The following is a 19,496-nucleotide window of genomic DNA, read 5'->3' as shown; positions in this document are numbered from 1 at the left end:
GCCACCTCCTGGTGCTTAAGGAATGTTTTGGGGCAGGTAAGTGATGCAGTGCATAGAGCACCAGCCCTGAAGTCAGGAGGACCCGAGTTCAAATATGACCTCAGACATTTAATACTTCTTAGCTGTGTGACCCTGGGCAAGTCACTTAACCCAGATTGCATCAGGAAAAAAAAAGAAAAAGGAATGTTTCCCTGGCCTTCTGGAAGATCCCTTAACCCTACTCTACTACACTCCCAATGGGTGCCTGTAATGTGCTGTTGTCTCCAGAAACTGCCAATTGCTCTCTGGTCTAGAGGAGAGACTTCTTCCTCGAGAGAGCTGCCTCAAGTCTGGCCCAGACAAGATTCTCCATCTCTCCAGTGCTGCCCTCTTTTCTCCTCCTAGAGAATGGGCGTGGGATAATGCAAGGGCTTCTGGGAAAAATTACTTCAACCAATGAACTTGCTCCTTCTAAGCATGCAAGCTTCCTCCCCAGGAGTTCGAAGGGGTCAAACTCCCAGTAAAGGCCAGAACTAGAGAATTGTTAAGTACCGACTTAGCACTTAGTAAGAACCTAACATCTCCCCCTTTCTTTTGATTTAGAACATAGGGTGGTCATGACCTTGAAACACAAATCCATCAATATGGGAGGCATTACACATAATTACATAGATTACATAAACACATAGTAACATAATAACATAGTAACATAGTACATACTAGAAGTATGTAACAAATAACATGATCAAATAATCATAAATTGAGAATTTATAAATGTCCATAAGTCCATTGTCCATAAGTCTCATCTTGTGTTAGGAAATCCAATGATTCCTGCTGGTTTTAAAGTTCTTTAACAATCTTCTTATTAGCCATGCTCTTTCAGTGTCAGATGTTTCATAGATTTTCTCCTTTGTTCTGAGGTCTTTCTCTTTTTCTGTCACTCTCCGATGCTTGTTGCCACCTATCTGTTTCCTTCTTCATCTGTTTCCTTCTGTCTGTTAAAATACAAGCAAACCTTCTCTACCAGGCAGTTAACCTATCTAATTTCCTTCTATTTACCACTATTTAAATCTCTTCTCATTATCTGGCAATTACATTGGAGTTGTTTGCACTGGACACAGCCCTGTTGGTTTAAAAGGCCTGTATTCTCCCCAAGTGTAATCCATTTTTGCAATCTGATTGCCTTTTAGCTGACTTATCAGGTAATCCCTTTCTGCCATGTGATTGCTTTTCTGCTAGTTAATCAAATCAGAGTTCTGACCTTCTAAAAGCTCTTTGGGTTTAACATAAGCTGCTATCATGCCCCAAGTCTTTTTTGCCTGGGGCCCTGGACCTGGGCCCCTCATCCCGTTTCCCTGAATTATTCTACACTCTGATGCCCAATGGAGTCCTCTGTTGCATTTTGGACTTGGGGTATTAGGTCTTGTTCTCCCACCCTGTCTTCTCACTCTATCTACATATATCTACACTGAGCTCTTATGACGAATTTCTCTAGAAGTCCCTTGCCAGATGGGACCCTGTCTTTCCATGTTCATAATAGTGCGGGTGTAAAAAGCATTTGTTCCCACTGTGGCACAGCATCTTATGATCTCCTCTAAAGGAGCATCTTTGTCTAATCCCCATATAATTCTTTTGCAAATCTCATTGGCATTTTCTTTAGCCATATATCTGGTCATTATTTCTGTAGCTGCATTTTCTCCAATAGTTCTTTTGACAGCAGTTTGCAAACATCCCACAAAATCTGCAAAAGATTCATTGGGACCTTGCTCTATTTTAGTGAAAGCCTCTCCCCAATCTTTCTGTCCAGGGAGGACACCCCAAGCTTTTATTGCAGCCTTAGCAATTTGCTCATATATTGTCATGGTATAATTAATCTGTTCTGAATTCTCTCCATACCAACCTTCACCAGCTAAGTTCTCAAAAGTGAATTGTGTGTTAACTCCCATTTCCAAATTGCATCTGACTTGGAGTTTACATAATTCATGAAACTCCACAAGCCACAACAAGTTTTGTCCAGGTTCTAGACATGTCCTTGCTATGGATTTCCAATCATTCGGGGTTAGGACTTCATAAGACAAACCATCTAGTAACATTTTAAAATAAGCTGATGTAGCCCCATAAAGGGCACAACCTTTTTTCAAATCTTTAATTTTATTCAAATCTAAAGGTGCATATCTTCTCCTTTTTTGAATCAATATCTTCAATCACAGGATATGCATGTATAAAATCACTTATATCCTGTCTTTCTCTCTTAACTTTAACCAATGCTTTTTCTAATCTTGTCATAGGCTTAGGCTGCTTCACAGGCGATTCTGTTTGTGTTTCTGCCTCTTCCCCTCCTCCTTCTTGCTCCACTCCTGAAGGGTTAATTGAGGAAGGAGATGGGAAATGTTCCTGTTGCTCAGAATTGTACTTTTTCACCTAGTTTAGTTGACACCTCTCCATTTTGCTCCTTCTTCTCTTCCTTTAGAATAACAATTTTTAAAGCCATTTGGATTAAATTATAGGTATGAAGTGTATCTTTGGAAATTGAGTTTAGTTTGGAATTGTAGTGTTCACCTAATTGCTTTCCTACTAATTTCCATTTATCTAGATCCAATTCTTCTTCCAGAGAAAAACAAGGACATATGACCTCCACAGTTTTAAAAAATTCAGTAATCTCCTCCAAAATTATAATCAATCCTTGGCTTTTCATAACCTTGATGATACTCTCTAAACATTTTCCTTGAACAGAAGGCGTTTGCCCCATTTCACTATAAGAGATTGCTGGTTTAGCCCTTAACAAGTTAAGTTCCCCACATTGGGCGCCAATATATAATGTGCTGTTGTCTCCAGAAACTGCCGATTTCTCTCTGGTCTAGAGGAGAGACTTCTTCCTCCAGAGAGCTGCCTCAAGTCTGGCCCAGACAAGACTCTCCATCTCTCAAGTGCGGCACCCACCCTCTTTTATCCTCCCAGAGAATGGGCGTGGGATAATGCAAGGGCTTCTGGGAAAAATTACTTCAACCAATGAACTTGCTCCTCCTAATCATGCAAGCTCCTCCCCAGGAGTTCGAAGGGGTTAAATTCTCGGTAAAGGGCAGAACTAGAGAATTGTTAAGTACTGACTTAGCACTTAGTAAGAACCTAATATCTAAGATTATCTCATTAGCACTTAGTAAGAACCTAACAGGTGCCTCTTCTCCTACCTCAGTCTACCGGCTCCTTTTTACAAGCTTCCTTTCCCCAGTAGGGTGTAAGCTTCTCGAGGGCAAGGCCTTTTTTTCTGCCTCCATTTGTTTCTGACTGCTTCAGGAAGGCTTGTTGACTTGACTTGCTGAAGTGCATTGTACTTCCAGGGGTGACCTTTCCTCCACAGAGCCTCACCTGTTTAACTTGCATCTATACCTGGAAAATTTCCTTCTTGGCCAGGCTTGGGTCAGCTAATGTCATAGCCAAGGGCCAGGAAGAAGAGCACTGATATTGGAGTCGTGAGACCTAGGTGGTAATCCCAGCCCTGCCACTGTCCCTCCTCTGTGTGAATGTGTGCCTCAATTGCCCAAATTGTAAAATTAGTAATGGAGCCTTTGGATCCTTTCCACCGTGTTTTGGATTCCTGTAAAGAATTCCTTTGTTTATGAACAGCTTTCTGGTTTCAGATTTAGTTTTGTATCTTTGGGAAGCAGCTACCTCTCCACTAGAGAGAAAATCACCAATAGGTAATAGATTTGTATTCACTGCCCCTTTCTGCCAGTTAATCTAAGACCTTCCTGAATAACAGCCTTGATGTTAATAGTGCTCTCATTTAATGATCTACTCAATCCTAAATAATGAATTTGTTTTTAATCAATACACTTAAAAGTACTGCCAGTTTATTCAAAGACAATCTGGCTGTCCTTAAAAGCCTTAAGGAGGGACAGCTACATGGTGCTAGTAGATAGAGCACTGACCCTGGAGTCAGGAGAACCTGTGTTCAAATCTAGTCTCAGTCACATAACACATCCTAGCTGTGTGACCCTGGGCAAGTCACTTAACCCCAACTGCCTCAGCAAATAATTAAAAAGCCTTCAGGAACTCTATCTACATTAGCACCCATACTTCTCTTCTAAACTTATTCTTGCCATGTTATGTTGATGGCAGTTGAATAAGACCTCAGGTCTTGAGGGAGAAAATCAATTAATTAATTAATCTACATTGCTGCTAGCTCAATAAATGGAGAGGAGAAGAATTCCCAGTCGTGATCAGAGCAAGACAAAGGATGGAAAATATCATTTTCAAAGCTGTTTATGGATGTAACCCAATCTCTCCCCCTCCCCCAAAGCCAGTTGGCTATTTCATAGGATTGAATTCATATGGAAAATCTGATGGCCAAGAACGCCAAGAGAAGTATAATTTTTGGAAGAAGAAAGAGGAATCATTAAAGAGCATGTAAAAAGGTGCTCATTTTTTTTTTTTTTTTTGACATTTAAAGGAAATTCAAGGAAGACAAACTTAGGAGACCACATTATCTCCAGGAAGGATCAGGACTACAGCTGTCATTTCATTGGTAGGGAACTCTCACATTAGGAAACTTGTAACCATATCCTAAAGCTTTAGGGATTTACCTGGAGCATTGATAGATGGAGTTACCTGCCTAGAGTCACATTGCCAGTGTATGTTCCAGCACTTAGGATGGATGTGTTTAATAAAATATTTTTTGATTGACTAAAGGAGGAAGATTTGAATCTAGCTTTTTGTGGTTTTGAGGGTGGCTCTTCATTCACTGGGTTATGCTGTTCTATATATACATTATACTTATTTTTAAAAATGACAATTTATAGAACAAAAGGTTTGGCAATTGTCAATGTTGTAAAATTACCCATGCATATATCTGGTAAATAAAAACTATTAAAAAAAAACCCCGACAATTTAATGGTGGTGTAATTTGGGGAAAAAGGCCCTCTACTACATTATTGGTGAAACTGAATATTGGTGAGACATTTTGAATAGCAATATATGTGTCACAGAGTTGGTGAGACTTTTTAACCCAGTAACTCTATGAGCATGAAGTGATTTTTAAAATGTTATAAGAAGGAAACTGGGGCTGAGAGAGGCTAAGGGATTGGTCCCGTGTCACAAGCTGCCTAAGAGATGGACTCGGAGCCGAAGGTTTTCCTTCGAATCTTATGCTAATATCCCGCAAGTACAAAATCCCTTAGTCTTTGCTTGAGGAACCCCGTAAGAAGGAAGAAGGCCATCTATAGTAAGAACTGACATTTATTTGGCACTTTAAAATGCTTTTTCTATCTCTCTCTATTTGTTATCTTACATATATTGAAATAATATTTAGGTTAGATATATTTATTCACAATTATATTAGAAATGTTTGCAATGTAATATTTATATTATTCTATAGTTAATATTCCATAACATTTATGATAGTCTATAATTTGTTATAGATATTTTCTATAATTTGTAATATATTTATATTTTTCTATAACTTATATCTTTGTATAATATTTATATATGTATTTATACAGCATGCAAAGTGCTTAACCGTTATTGCTTTGGATGCTGGCTGAAGGCGGGGCCGCCTGGAGAGACTAACCCAGGCCCACCCGGCCAATGAATACCCGCTGTGGGACTGGAAGCTTGAGTAGAGCATGGTGACCATTGCACCGCCGGGCTTGCCTGGGGAAGCCCGTGCCTCAGTTTCCTCCTCTGTGAAATGGGAGAGTGCAGCCAGCCGCCTTCTCTGGCCCACTCGGCTTGAGATTTGCAATCCCGCGATCTTGCCCCCTAAGTGTCTTCTGGGGAAGGCTCCGGTGTACCCCACACCTGCCGCTCCCAGCTCTGCCTTGGGGAGCCAAGCCCACCAAGGCCATCCCTCCTCCCCCCCCCCCCAGTCCTCTCTTTGCCCAACGCTGTTCCCTGTTCCTTTGCGGCCCAAGTTAGTAGGAAGGGTCACCTTTGTAACCTCCCCTGGCTGGGACTGTCCTCCTAACCTCCCCCTTGCTCGCAGGTGGTGCCAAAGTAAATCACCAACTCTGGTTAATTCCAGTTTGGGGTTTGTCGGTTACTTAGAGGATTTCCCAGAGTGACCACCAGGTGGCGGTGCAGCCACACCACCTCCACGTGTCCTGGGCGTTTGGAGGCAGGGGTTGGCTTGGAGGCAGGGAGTCAAAATAAACGGGTTTTCTGTCTCTGTGGGAGAAGGGAAGGGCCAGGCTGTGGAGGACACTGCATGCCGTCACTGCCCTCTGCCAGGACCCTAGAAGCTCATCCACTTGTGATGGGGAAAAGTGGAGCCAACTGGGCAAATACTGAGGGGAGGAGAGACAGAGAGGGGCTCAGAGTCCTCATTCTGTTTCATGTATTTTCCCCTGAGGCTGGGGTTAAGTGACTTGCCCAGGGTCACACAGCTAGGAAGTGTTAAGTGTTTGAGACCAGATTTGAACTGGGTTCCTCCTGACTTCAGGGCTGAGGCTCTATCCACTGCACCACCTAGCCGCCCCCACCCCCTGAATTCTTAAAGCCGGTCATCACACTCTCCCTAAATCTCTTCTTGGGACTTGAGATCCGCAGTTCCCTGATTCACTTTTGTAGGGTTGGGTTTCCAGTCCTCCACCATGCTGGTCACCTTCTGGACATCCTGGGATTACCAGTGTGGTGCCCAGAAGTGAGCACAGCGCCCCAGGCGGGGTCTGGCCATGAGGGTCTGAAAGCCTTTGCTGAGCGCAGGAGTAGTCTATGTCTGAAGTGTCTCACGATCTATCGCTCTGGCAAGTAACTCTTTCACAAAGGACATGGAGTCAGTCTGGTACAGTCGGGTATGACAATCACTGATAAAAATCCCTCTTGCTTTTAATGATCGCTAGTTTCCTTTCTAGATGCTAACATTCTAGGAGATGAAGCTTGTCCGTTTTAGAAGAACCTGGCCCTAAGCTGGGAGTCAGGAAGACATAGATTCAAGTTCCATTTCATTCTCATACTATCTGTGCGATGCCAGGGAAGTCCCTTAACTTTTCTGGGTCTTTCCTGCAAAATAAGGAACTTGGAGGAAACAGACTTTACAATCCCTTCCAGTTCTAATTTAGGAGCTTCCAAGTCAAGAGAAGAAACCAGATTTCCGATCTATGCAGAGGGCATGAGCTGAAGATGCAGAGGGCCGCAGACAGCGGGGGACCCTGAGGAAGGTGTAAGACCCTTCAGCCCAGAGAGAGCCTGCTGACAAGGTCTGGTTCGGTCCCCCATCTCCCTTGGTGTTCACACCTTTTCCTGAGACGTCAGGGAGGGTGTGACCACTTGTTCCTACATGAAGCAAGGGATACTTACAAAAAGAGGCATTTACTGAGCAGGATGCAAATAGTTAGCACTTCTCAGTGTGATTGATGAGATAATGGCTCTCTAGTTTTAGTGTGCAGTAATGATGTAATCATACTGAGGTATTTAAGGGCTGAGAAGACTGGAGATAGACACTCCACCTTTGACCATCCTCGTGACTCTCCTGCCTCCTCCACTCCTCCAAGGCTGGTCCAGAGAGCCTCCAGAGAGCTAGTCTGGACACCACATATCGGCGCCCAATGTGGGGCCAACAAAAGAAAATGGGAGATGTAGAGGACCGCAGATAGTGAGGGAACTCTGGGTGAGATACAAGACCCTTCAGCCCTGAGTTCCCCCACTATCTGAGGCCCTCTATATCAGGGATAGGCTCAGGCTGATCAAAATGGCCCTCTAAGCCAGAAAGGTCCTTTTAAAAGAAATATCTAAAGAAATCACATTCAGGAAGAGCTTATCGTCTTATTCCTCCTTTTCTTCCCTTCATCTTTTGCCGTTTTGGTTATCACTATAATTTGGTTTCTATAGATCCTTTGTTAGGGATCTCTAGGATATCTCATTACAATCACTTTTGCTCTTCTAGCCACAATTTTTTGTTTTTGTTTTGCTCATAAATAAAATGGGTTTGGACACATGAACAAACTAGCATTTATATGAAATAGAATAGTTGCAAGGGAATAAGAGAAGACTTAAAGGATTAAGAAGAAAGCAGAAGCATCCTGTAACTATATAATGTAAATGATAAAATTACATGGGTCAAAATCTAATAAATTAGAATGAACAACATTGGTCCTGGAGAACTTTGAAGAAGACTCACCTTTTCCTTTGTTTTAGTAGTGAGGATGGATGGATGAATGATGTCAGATGTTCTTATGTCACTTAAGTGTTTTTCTTTGTGATAGAGAAGGGTTTAATGTGCTTGTGAGATGAGATTAAATAAAAATCCCTGTAGTTTAAACGAGGCAAACAAAATTCAGTAAAGAACATAAAGAAAGGATGGAAGCAAGGAAAAAGAAGAGAAAGGAAGAATGAAAGATAGAAAGGAAAGAAATGACAAAACAATGAAAAAGGAGGGAGGGAAGGAGGAAAGGAAAGAAAGAAAGGAAAGAAATGACAAAACAATGAAAAAGAAGGGAGGGAAGGAGGAAAGGAAAGAAAGAAAGAATGAAAAAAGAGCAATGAAAGATGAAAGAATGAATGAAAAGAAAGGAAGGGAGTTTTTGGAATTTTCTACCTGTCCCAGAGCATCATCAGAGTTAATCCCAATGTCCCATAGCAGTGATAGAAATGACAGAAAATATCACAAAACAGGGAAACATGGAGATTTCTGTCTTCTGTTTGTATAGTTAATGTAATAGTGCAAGGAGTTACTTCTCATTGAGTTTGACCACCATGTTGTCTTAGGTGTGGGAAAAATCATACAGATGACGGGATTCTGTAAACTAGCTTAGTCAGCATCATGACAGAAACACACATTGTTAGAACCCTTGAATACTTAATTTGGGAACATATGTACTGGGGAGGAGTTAAAAATTAGCCACAGAATTGTGCAATATTTAATAATCAGATAACATCAGCTTGAACATCAGCCTGCTTTCTTTGGTTCTGGCTGCCCATAGGTTAGGGGCCAGTTCTGGTCCAGTTGACAGATCCATGATGCTTGAAGCAAGGGTCATCAGGGTCCAAAATGTCGGGTCGTCTGGTACGCTAAGCTATCCATAACTCTAAGTTTTTTCTCATGTTTCTTTCTTGTACCCACTTCCAAGGAGCTGCCACAAGCTTGTAAGTAGTCGATCTTCCCTTCCCTGCTCCCTTCCCCCCTCCCCAAGGTTACAAAGCACCTTGTTATCACAAAAGTCCATGAGTTAAAAAGGAGGGAGAATCAGCTATAGCTCTCCATTTTGCAAATAGAGAAATTGAGGTCATTTGAATGGAAATAATTTTCAGATCAGGCAACAGGATGAAGGAAGCTTTGGTTAAGGGCTAGGAAGATGTCTCTTCACTTAATTTAAATAAAAATTAAACGATAAAAATCATTCAGCAAATCATAAATCATTCCTCTAGTTTGTCCTACATTCTATTCTTCCCTTAGTAACTGGGAATATGTAATCAATTGACATGCTGGATGCTGCTGCTGGAGTGCATCATTGTTGCTACAAATTAAATTAAAGAAAGGTAGAATTAGAGCTCGAAAGTCTCTTTATGATCATTTAGTGCAACTTCCCCATTTTATAATCAAAAATCCTGAGGCAAATCTGGTATCCATAAAAGGGGTTAGTGTCTTGCCTACAGCCATACAGATAGTATCAGGGACAAGGTCAAAGTCAGTCAGCTTAGCTTCCCTTCCATTATCACCTCCATGTAAGGTTGATCACTTTCCTGCCCCACAGTTGGTCACTTCTGTTGATGACAATTAGCAGGCAGATTCTAAGAGGCCTTTGGAGGAAGAAACTGAGGGTGTCTATGGGGAGCAGATTTTAGTTCTGAGAGACCATCTCCCCCAAATCAGAAGGCAAATTGATTGTTCATTTAGTCCAATAGTGTCATACTCAAATAGAAACAGAGGCTTTCTTGGTTTAGAATACCACAAATTAGCCTTATTTATAGTGTATTACATTTATTTTCTTAAACATTTCCAATTATATATATATATATGTGTGTGTGTGTGTGTGTGTGTGTAAGTATGTATGTATTTTTTACCTGAGGCAATTGGGATTAAGTGACTTGACCAGGATCACACAGCTATCCAATTATATTTTAATCTGCTTTAGGCTGCATTGGGAATTTTGCAGTCAATGGGTTATGAATTTGACAGCTCTCATGTCCACTAGATTTTAGTCCAATTTCCCAACTGACAGATGAATATCTGATACAACTTTCAGCTTCTGCTTGGAAAACTCCAGTAGAACCCAGTGTGACGATGCATACTACACCACTGAGGGAAACTGAGGTTGGTTTGAGTTCAGGAGTTCTGGAGCTCTGAGCTAAAGCAGATTGGATGTCCTTGATGAGTTGGGCACTGGTATGGGGTGATAGGCCACTATTAACGTAGCCCGAGTCAGAAATGAGAGGGCCAAAACTTTGGGTCATTCAGTAGTGGGATTGGGCCTGAGTGGAGCCATTTCTGTTTCCTTATCTATGTGACCTTGAAAAAGACTCTTAAACCATTTGGGACCTTGGTTTTCTCAAATGTAAGATGTGTTTTTGGATTATGTGACTACAGAGATCCCTTCCCCACCTTGATCCATGATCATGTGATCCCAATTCTAAGAACTGACCCTTATTTGGATGTTCTCCTCCTGCTTGAGCCTTAGCTTATCAAAGCTGAGGCCTCCGGGGGGGGGGGGCAGTATCCCATTCCAGATGGGAGCACATGGGGAGTACCATGTTGGAATCTGTCAAGATACTGGGATATATTCTCTTTATCAGAGCTATAGTTCAGCAAGCTTTGCCTGGAACTTGGTAAAACAATAATCCTTTGTGCTCCCCCTCTGAGCTCAGCCACAGCAAAATCCCAGAACTGTTGCACACCAGCATCAGGTGATCTCTGAGCCTGGACAAGCACCTGCAGTACTCATGTTCTGGTCATGTTCCTGCTATAAATCAAACGTGTCTCCCTCTTATTGCTACCCCTCATTGTCAGGACCACACATAGCCAGAGATATAAGTACTTCAATCTCACCACACTGCCTCCCTTCCATTAGGTCCATGGGTCCTAGCTTGCAAGCCATCTTCCTCACTTTGAAATTAAACTTCTGTTTGATCTGTCTCTCCTGATTCTAGCCTGCTTTCTTTGGTTCTGGCCACCCATAGGTTAGGGGCCAGTTCCGGTCCAGTTGACAGATCCATGATGCTTGAAGCAAGGGTCATCAGGGTCCAAAATGTCGGGTCCTCTGGCACGCTAAGCTATCCATAACTCTAAGGTTTTTCTCATGTTTCTTTCTTGTACCCACTTCCAAGGAGCTGCCACGAGCTTGTTAAGTAGTCGATCTGCAACAAATAGACATCAGCCAAGTCTCCATGACAACTCAAACTTCCTCCCAAGGTCTTATACTCTAAAATTTCAAAAGCCTTCTTTTAGACTCTCAAAGATATTTCTACAAAACCATCGCCACAAACAAAAACAACCAGGAGTCTTTGCAACTGCTCTTGGCTGAAAGAATGGAAGGGGTGGGAGCGTGTTGGGATAATAATAACTTGTCATGGAATACTGTATGGGGAGGGGGCGAGGCTGCAAAGAAGAGGAATTTAAGCCTTTATTAACAAGCTTAGACCATAAAGAATTGTCTGCTGGAGATCTGGGAAAGGCAAGAGGCTTGTTTAGGAAAGTGTGTGTGTCGGAGAGAGAAGAATGAATATTCTTCTGAAAACCATCTTCCCCTCAGTTGCCATTAGGGATGATTGGTTGGGCCCTTTATCCCAAGAATGGCTCTCCTTTGGTTTCCTCTCTCAAACATTTTTGTTCCATCCTAGCTTGTTCTTCTGTGGTGACAGGAGGACAAAATGATGGAAAATGGATCGGGGTTCTGAGAAGAGGGCCGTGAAACAAGAATAAATGGATGGAAACCTCAGAAGGCACCAAACTCCATCCTGGCCAAACCAGGCAAATTCCCAGGATTCCAGGCCACGGCTGCCCCTTCGCTGACCTTTCAGGGAGCTCAGGAGTGCCACCTGATCTGCCAAGCCCCAGGAAAAGCTCCTCAGTGCCCTGTGGGGCCTTTTCCTACCAGTCATCCAACTGGCTCTCTGTCTAATGCCGACTATGGGCAAAGTACTGCCTGAGAGATCGGATGACAATCGGTAAAAATAGACCAGAGTAAGTAAATACACATACTACTACACTCCCAAGATGTGGGTGCCTCCTGCTGCTAACTGCACAGGGCTTTAAGGTGTACCAGCCAATTTGTGTAGCGCATAGTACTGACTACTTAACTTTCCAGCCTTTTACTTGTTACTTCCCTTCCCAAGCTCCATGGTCCAAGCTCCAGCCACATCACGCCTCCAAGCCTTGCAGTGACCGCCCTGAGCTCCTCACCTAGAATTCTGCCTCTGAGAATCCTCAATTCCCTTCAAGACTCAGCTCCAGGGCCACTTCCTACAGGAAGTGCTTCTGATCTGCCAAGTGCCAGGGTCCTTTGTCAAATCACCTGGTATTTGCTTGAGATATATCTATTTATGGGTGGATTGTTTCTTCTATAGACTCCTTTGGCCTAGAATTATTTCACTTATATGTGTCTACTAAGTGCCTAGAGTGGTGGCTGGAACAAAGTAGGTGCCTAATAAGTGCTCGCTGACTGATTACTTGAAAGGTGTTCTGAGGAGGGAAGATCATTTCCAACTTAGAGGGTGAAGAAGAGAAAGCTCCACAAAAGGAGTGACTTTGATGCTGCTTGATAGATTGACATGAATCCTGTGATCTAGATTCATTAGCTGAAGGGATCATTGGATCCCTAAGAATCTTAGAGATCATCAAACCCGAGAAGCTCCTTTTATTTGGTAAGGAAACCAAGTCTTAGAAAGCTTAGACAATTTGTCTGGGGTCATACAATTATTAAGTATATGAGGAAGCATTTGAATCTTAATGATTCCAAGAAACCTACTGGCCTTATTATAGGCTGCTTCTTAAGAACTTTGGAAATGATCTGGTTTTTCTCCCCCAATTTTATAATGAAAAAATATGGATGAAGAAGCTGGAACTCCTTCTTGAAAGTGGGGAGGGATTTAAAACAGATTGAAGTGGAGATAGATTTAGCATTCCCAAAGTAGGAGATTGCACAGGCAAGACACAGGAGTAAGAAAAAACAGGATGTTTTCCTGAATCGGGTTTATTCCCCAATTCAAAAACCCACTACACCTTTTTCTGGCTCAGGGACAACTAGAGTGCTGGGCTTGGAGTCAACCCAAATGAAGGATTGCCCAGCAATCATCAGGCAGGGCCTTGAGATGAATCTGTAAAAATAGTTTGGGATTAGATTGCAGAGGGCTTTAGAGTTTTCCTTTATTTGAGGAAAAAAGTCATAAGATCTTAAATTTAGGGGGAGAAAGGGTCTTCGGGGTCATCAAGTCAGATGGCCCAGGGGTTATATGCTTTACCCCAAGGTCACACAGGGAGCAAGTGGCAGATTCAAGGTTTGAACCCAGTAGTCATTGTCCAGTTTTGTCCAACTCGTCATGACCTCATTGGTGTTTTCTTGGCAAAGACACTGGAGTAGTTTGTCATTTCCTTCTCCAGCTCAGTTAAAAATGAGGAAACTGAGGCAAATAGGGTAAAGTGACTTGCCCAGGGTCACACAGCTAGTAAAAAGCCATTCTTGAACTCTCAAAGGTGAACTTTCTTAATTCCAGGCCTGGTGCTCTATCCACTGTGCCACCTAGCTGCTCCTATCTGGGCAATGCAGTGACATAATCAGATTTATTAACTAGTAAAATCAACCTGACAATGGTTTGAAAGATAGGAGTAGGGGAAATGTAAGAAGCCCAGGAGAATTTTGCCATAGTCCAGGTAAAAAATAGTTGAGTACCTGGATCAAGGTGATGGGAACTATGGGAATAACATGGGTGCATAGATTGGGGGTGAAAAAGACTAAGCAGCTGGGAGAAACAAGTAGAGGAATGAAGGGCAAGGAAAAGTCAAAAAGGATACTAAGATTTCAAGATTCACTGATGAGGGGAAAGGTTTGCCGTAACAAACAGAGAAAGAAGAGATGGTACCTAGTGGGTAAGAGAGGCTTTTGTTTGGTTCTAGGCATGATGAATTTGGCAACCACTCAAGATGTCTTATGGGTATTGAAAATGTGGGTCTGGACAACAGCATTCCTTGCTAGATAAGTGGCCAAAGGAGTTAAATAAATCACTTTCAAAAGAAGAATGACAAACCATTAGATACCACAGGAGATTACACCTCAAGTTACTGGTGATAATAGAAGAGCAAACAGACAATTTGGAAGTGGATTAGCCAAGATGAAAAGAATGGATGTTGGATGGACTATGGGAAAACAGGCTCTTGATGGATCTGGGAAGTGGTCTGGCTATTCCAGAGGAATCATGTGAGGAAAGTGACCCGACGGGTGATTCCTTCTAGTTCAGTGATTGCCATACCAAATATACACCTAAAAGATGTCCAAGTCAGAAGTGAAGTTTTGAATTTATAGTAAAAAAATGCAGTAAAATAGCATTCTTTGTGGTAACAAAGAATTGAAAGCAATGTAGTTCCCCCCCTCCCCCCAATGTATGACCAAACACTGTGTTATAGGGATGTAATGGTATATTATTGTGAAGTAAGAAATGATTTCCATGAGGAATTCAGAGAAACATTGGAAGGCTTGCATGGACTGAAACAAAATAAGTGAAGCTAGAGGAACTCTCTAATAGATGTGAAAAGAATACTGAATGGAAATAATGTAACACTTTTGGACCAGAAGACAGTTGAAGAAAGTAACATACCTTCCTCCTTTTTCACAGAGAGGCAGAGAAACAAAAGGGCAGCATATGATGTACATGGTTGGGTGTGGTCACCATCTCATTGTTTTTGTTTTCTTTTGCTGTAAGGGAGGACTTCATTTCCAGGGTTGAGGGGTAATGGTGGCAGGGGAATATATCTGGAAACAACTATGACGTCATCAATCTTATTTAATAAATTGATGAATAATACGCACGTAAACAAATACTGTGGGTCTGTAATCTGGGAAAAAGGTTGAGATTAGAGATGTGAATTTAGAGATTTCTCATGGAACAATAGTTGAAACTGTGGGAAGAGAAGCGGTCATAAAGAAGAGTGTGGAGAAAGGTCAATAGAGGAGAGATGCACAGAACCCCTGGTTTACAGGGTCAGCAGGAAGAGAGAGGCGAAAAGGTCAGAGATGGATCAATGCAGAGACAGAACCAGCAAGATGCTGTTCTATAGAATTCAAGGGGAGAAAAGTAGCAAGGAGTGAGCTGATAACACCCTAAATGCTGCCAATAGAGCAAGGAAGGAAAGAAGAGGCCACTTGATTGGTCATTTGGCTACTGGGGATCTTTGAGAGAGGTTTTTAGAGGCAGATCGTGTAGTGAGATGGAGATTACTCTTTCAAAAAGTCTGATAGTGAAAGAGATGAGGTGGTGGCTTATGGGAAGAAATGGGAGAAAGGCATAGAAAGGTTTGAATAGGATTTTTTTTTAAATTTGCTTGTTGCTTTTATTTTAAGAGAAAACTGTAATAAGAAAGTCATCAATAGAGAGATTAGAGATACATGGAGGTAAGTAGTGTCATTTAAAATGGAAGGCAAATGTTACATAAATTTCTCAATCACCTCATTTTACAGAGGAGGAAACTGAAACAACGAAGATTGCTTAACTTGCCGAGGTCACAAAAGGAATCTGGACCCAGAAGAGACTCAGAGGTGTTGTTGAATCCTTGGATTCAAGGTCCTCCTTTCATTCCTGTCAGAGGAAGCCCAGAGGAGGAGATAGCTCTCCAGACTCTGCAGACACCAATGTGTTAAGAGCAAACAAAACTTTTCCCATACTAACTGAAGGCAGGGTGATCATGGAAGGCCATGGCTGGTCAGGAAAAGCTGGGAGGGATTGCCAGAGTCAGCTATGTGATAATTACTAATATATTTGTACGGGACCCAGAGGATGAGAATCGCAGCATCTCAGAACTGGAGGAGACCTTGTGGGCCATTTAGTGCAACCCACCCTTGGACAGAAATCCCTCCACAGCACATGGACAGGCTGGCGCCTGAAGAACTCCAATAACACTGCCCATTTTATTTTTCCATAAAATTCTCCATGTTGAAATTTTTTGTTTTGTTTACATCAAGCTGAAATTTGACTTTTTTCAACCTTAATCCATTTCTCCTTTTTATGGCTCAGGGACAATTAGAGTGTTGGGCTTAGAGACAGGAAAAATTGATTTCAAATCTGAGCTCGATACTTGGTAGTTGTGTGACTCTGTGCAAGGCACTTAACCCCTCTTGCCTAAATTCTACATCTAAGATCCCCATCTGTGGAATGGGGACAAAAAGAATCCTTACCTCTCATGGTTGTTGGGAGTGTTAAATTTATTTATGAAGCACTTAGCATAGGGACTGGAATACAGTAGGAGCTTAATAAATGCTTGTTTCCTTCTTTCCTGTCCTCTGGGGCCAATCAGAAACAGCCTAATTCCACTGCACATGAAGGCCCTTCAGATGCTTGAATGCAGTGGTTCATATGATCCTTTACATCTCTTCTCCTCCTGTCCCCACCCCCCCCCCCTTACAATAATCTCCATTTGCCATGATCTCAGTGGCATTTGCTGATCTGGTGGCTCTCCTTGGCTAGTCTCCATCTTGCTACAATTCTTCCCCAAATCTCCAGAACTGATGTTATCAGAGTAGAGAACAAGAGGATGATTCCCTACCCAACCCTAGACCCTTCGGTCTCTCAGAGCAATCTAACACACTAGTAGCTGCCATGTTATACTTTGGCTCAGACTGAGCTTGTAGTCCATTAAGACCCCCAGGTTGTTTTTTTTTTTTTGTTTTTTTTTTTTGGCTGAGGTAATTAGAGTTAAGTGACTTGCCCAGGGTCACACAGCTAGGAAGTCTTAAGTGTCTGAGATCAGATTTGAACTCAGGTCCTCCTGACTTTAGGGCTGGTGCTCTCTCCACTGTACCACCTAGCTGCCCCATCCATCTTTTTTTAGACCTAATACCCATCTTAAAGTTCTGACAGTTGTCTCTGGGGATGATGGTCATTTCCTAGCTTTATACTGATTAGAGGTCAGAACAGTTGCAAATTAACCAATATATCAGCTAAGTCTGACTGTATATGCAATGCTCCATTTCCCCATCTCGGGACCACAGTGACCAACCCTGGTCATTGTAAGTGTCCCCAATACCCAGCATCCTCTCAGGACTACCTTTTCAAAGTATCTGGGCTTCCAACCGAAGCTCGCATCCTCAAACTCACACACACTGTTTATTCCAGGATCTCTGAGGTGGAGGGGGCTTTCAGAAATCACCTCGTCCATCCTGTAGCAGAAAAGGACCCTTTCTCTGCAGCATCCCTCTTCTGATGCTTAGAAGACAGGAAGAAAAGGGGAAGGGTGTGTCAGCCTGCAAGGGGGAGGGTGCTTTTGGTCCTTTTATCATAGCAAGAGAATGAATCTGAATGTACAAAGTTCAGGCTGGTCTCTTTTATGATAAAATATGAAAGAAAGAAAAGGAATCTCTTCTGCTACAAGATGAAAAATCTTTTTTTTTTTAATAGAGGGACTTCAAAGTAAAAACAAACAAAAAATAAAAGAAGAAGGAACTACAGAGGATCCAGTTGCCGTGATGTATGTCAGGGGCTGGGAAGGTGGAAGGAGGGGATAACTAAGGGACTCTCCCTGCAGAGGGCAGAGATGAGCCATCCTGAAGGAGGTTGTAAGATGAGAGGTTACTCAGTAAGGGTCAGGGGAAGATGAGTGGTAGGCGATTCTCTGCTGAGAGAACCAAAGGAAACCAAAGTTTATCAAACTGGAGTGAGCCTTTTAGGTGTACCTACTATGCGCTAGGCACCATCTTAGGTTCTGAGGAGATGGAGACAGAAATGAAAGAGTCTCCACCCTCCAGGAGCTTCTGATGCATCCAGGTACACACCTGGCCAGTATGGGAACTGGCAAACTCATTCCCCACTTCCATTGATTTATGTGGGGGCACATTATACTACCGCAAGAAAGTTAGCAAGCATGACAGGGACCTGGGAGTCCTGAACAAGAAAGTGGAGGCTTTAGGAGCCTTTTCATCATGTTTATCAGTTAAAACAAGAATTTTTGGAAAAGAAAGACACATCAGAGGAGTGAACAGTTGCTTAAGAAGAATTTTATCTGAAAAAATATAATTCTATTTTGACTAGAGTTTAAAATGTGGAATAATGTACTTTTTGCCCATATTCATAACATAATAAAGTCTAGAAAAATATATTTGCTTAGAGACTCGCAAAGCTATTAAAAGAAAGGGATTTAAAACTGGAAAGGGGGAGAGTGAAAGGAGAAAGCAATCTTCCCTTATTGCCAAGCTCAGGACCACTGAGCATAGTTTCCAATCATAGTAGTAGAGATGCCGCCTCATTCTGGAGCCAAAGATGCAAGAAAGAAGTCAGCAGCGGCAAGGGGGCCAGAGAGGGCCGTCCACAAGAGCACAGTTAGTTTATGGGTAATAAGCAAGAGGAACAAAAGGAGGCCCTTCATCTATAGGATTGAGAATTGGAAGGATTGGATTTATTTCTAGACTACAACTTTAGAAAGATATTATACCTGATTAGAGAATAACAGAAAATAAAAAGGTCCCATCATTGGAAGGGGACACTTATCCTACAGGCAGATCTGAACAAGAATTCTCTTCACATAAAGCTTTCACACCTCAAGTAATGGGGGGGGGACCCACTATCTCCTAAGCAACTGATTCTGCTATTAGATAAGGAGTGTGTGTGTGTGTGTGTGTGTGTGTGTGTGTGTGTGTGTGTGTGTGTGTGAGAGAGAGAGAGAGAGAGAGAGAGAGAGAGAGAGAGAGAGAGAGAGAGAGAGAGAGAGAGAGAGAGAGAGAGAGAGAGAGAGAGAGATATCAAGGAAAGCTTTATAGAGAAAGTGGCATTTGAATCAAATTTTAAAGGACACCCAATAAACAGTGGATTACCAATTAGGGGCTTCCAACTTTTCCACTTACTAGCTATGTGATCCTGGGTAAGTCCCTTCACTTTGAAGAATTTCAGTTGCCAAATAAATACATATGAGGAGGAAGGAGAAACTGAACATTCCACGATTTTCAAAGTTTTTTTCTTTTTTTTTCTTTTCATCTCCTGAACCCAGCCCAAAGACCCCCAGATAATGGACACTCAATCAGCACAAGCTAAGTGATTAAGTAACCCTGAAAGGCTGCTTTGGGCTCTTGGGGAAGCAGCCTTTCTTGTCCCGGGGCAGGCTTCACAGTTCATTTTTAGCTATTCCCAGCATGTTCCGGGATGATTGACTCCGGGAACCGCTGAATCAGACTGAATCTCTGCAATTTTGCTCGGTTTGATGTTTCCCAAGGCTCCAGGAGCAAACACAAAAAAGCCCTGGCTAGACTTGGGCTCCAGTGCCCACAGCTGGCAGGGCCCCAATTGGGAGCTCAGGGCACCTCGCTTGGTTACCAAGCTGGGTCTGCCTCTCTGCCCTTGGCCCAAGGCATCCTGGCTGATTTCTCATGAAACCTCTTTTGAGTTAGAAGGAA

General features: G+C 42.5%; 1 protein-coding gene across 2 annotated transcripts in view; it reads right to left on the bottom strand.

Moving 5' to 3' along the window:
* The window catches only part of FAM107A (family with sequence similarity 107 member A), a 132,805-nt gene that overhangs the window by 17,194 nt on the left and 96,115 nt on the right, over nucleotides 1-19,496 (bottom strand). The window lies entirely within an intron of this gene.

The sequence above is a fragment of the Sminthopsis crassicaudata genome, chromosome 1 (assembly GCF_048593235.1).
Source record: "Sminthopsis crassicaudata isolate SCR6 chromosome 1, ASM4859323v1, whole genome shotgun sequence".
Lineage (NCBI taxonomy): Eukaryota > Metazoa > Chordata > Mammalia > Dasyuromorphia > Dasyuridae > Sminthopsis > Sminthopsis crassicaudata.
This window is presented reverse-complemented; position numbering and strand designations above follow the sequence as displayed.